Consider the following 2,153-nt stretch of genomic DNA (forward strand, 5'->3'; position numbering starts at 1 on the left):
AGTGAAGGTAGTATGTCAAACTGGAGATTATAAAATTCAGTAGATATAACAGTGAAGAGTGCGACGATACAAGTAGCTTATAGTGAAGACTAAAGAGATAGAGGATACAAGTAGAACCGTGTGTGGCTGGTCTTACTTACTAACAAGAGGTAAAAGCACCTCAGGTATCCCAACTTGTATGAAATATGACGATTTAGTTTTAAACTTGCAAAATGCAACTTAACCATACTCTAACTTACCCCGGCCTATCATAGCGCGACAAGTGTTAGCCAGTTGGCCCGACAGATCGTTGCCTGCATTTTTATAAAAAAAAACCTGCGTCTTGTCTAATTAATCCCCGCTAGAAATCTGTCTGAAATCACCCCATCACCAACTTCCGCCCGCTCGCAGATGCTGACCCCGACGCCGCCACCGAGTTCTGTTTCCTCGCCGCGCGCTCCAAGGCCGAGGTTGTTGACATGCTGTGCAAGCACACCTACTTCGACGAGCTCGCCCAGAGCAAGCACGCCTTCGCCGCGTCGGCCGCGCTCTCCGCGCCCACCACCTCTCACGCTGGGCACGGTTCGCCCCCTCCCCCGCCGTCGCGCGCGAGCACCTCTTCAGCAAGACGGTCACGCCCAGCGACGTGGGCAAGCTGAACAGGTTGGTGATACCGAAGTAGCACGCCGAGAAGCACTTCCCGCTCCAACTCCCGATCACGGGCGGCGAGAGCAAGGGCTTGCTTCTGAATTTCGAGGACGGCGCCGGCAAGGTGTGGCGGTTCCGCTACTCGTACTGGAACAACAGCCAGAGCTACATCCTCACCAAGGGCTGGAGCCGCTTTGTGAAGGAGAAGGGCCTTGGAGCAGGCGACGTCGTCAGGTTCTACCACTCCGCCGTCGGCAGTACTGGCGAAGGCACCAAGTGTTAGAAGATAAACTGTGACACGTGTGAGTCCGTGGTCACCAGCGTGTGCGCGTGTGTATGTCTAGGTCTACACTGGACACAGGTGCATGGCTGCGTGGGTGCTCGAGTTCGAGCCGCAGTCCATTGGCGTCATGCGCGCGCAGAGCTAGCTAGTTAGGCTGCTTGTAATGGGTAGTATGATACTAGTATATGATACTATCTCCTTAATGCATAGTATCATATATTATTATCATGTAGTACTTTATTTATTGTTATGCATGACACATAGTAGCATAACATTTATTATGATACAGTATCATGATATGATACTCAACCCTCTCTTTCTTCATTTAAATCTATGACACCTCATCAAAATTGTCTAATTAGCATGCATGATACTAGTTATGATACTATTACGACCAGCCTTAGTTGGATACGTCGTGCGCGCGGCCATATCAAGCTAGTTAGTTAATGTATAGCGTGCATGCAATAGTCAGTTAGTGCATGCATGTAGATATCCGTTGGTTGCCAGCCGAGACGTACCCGTACGAGCGCGCATCGTGGGTGCTGGCGAGTGCGGATCGCGCGCAGCGGCCAGAGTGGGGCGCGGCATCGGCGGGTGAGCACTCGTGTATAAACTTCCCCCGCCTAGTGTATTGTAACGTACTAACGTGGTCTGTGCCAAACAGTTTGTGCTGAAGAAAACAGTAGGCCGTGCGAGTGGCTGAGGCGCCGTTTGTGCGGCATGGCGTTTGTCGCCGGAAACACTTTGTGTCCATCGTGTGTCTCTTTGTTCTTCTTCCTCCCACCTTCATACATTAGTAGAAAACATGGCTATGGTTCAGGTCGGGTCAGCCCATTAATCCCGGTTCAGTCTAGAATCGGGACCAATGTGGGCAATTTTTTCAGAGTTCATTTTAAATGCTTTTCAATTTCAGGGTTATTTAGCTCAAAGAATGAATTAATAGCAAACAGAATGAAATACAAAACTTTTATGAAAATAAAAACAATTAATTAAAATATTATGTTATGATCAACTCAAATAAAACTATAATATTTTTCAATAGCAAAAAGAATATAATTTTTGTGACCTAAACTCAAACTATAAGTATTTAATTGTAAGTATAAATAAAAAATAAATAGCAAAAAAGAAAAAAAATCTATTTTTATAGTAAAGTTATTCATAAACTAGTGATTCACACAAATTTTGAAAAATACAAATTTAAACTATTCAAAATTTGAAAACTAATGGCACTAACAGAAAGTTT

At 45.8% G+C, this 2,153-nt stretch overlaps 1 pseudogene; it reads left to right on the forward strand.

Moving 5' to 3' along the window:
• Positions 1-359: 359 nt before the first annotated feature.
• The window catches only part of LOC123038206 (AP2/ERF and B3 domain-containing protein Os01g0693400-like), a 23,417-nt pseudogene continuing 21,623 nt past the window's right edge, over positions 360-2,153 (forward strand).

The sequence above is a fragment of the Triticum aestivum genome, chromosome 2A (genome assembly GCF_018294505.1).
Source record: "Triticum aestivum cultivar Chinese Spring chromosome 2A, IWGSC CS RefSeq v2.1, whole genome shotgun sequence".
NCBI lineage: Eukaryota > Viridiplantae > Streptophyta > Magnoliopsida > Poales > Poaceae > Triticum > Triticum aestivum.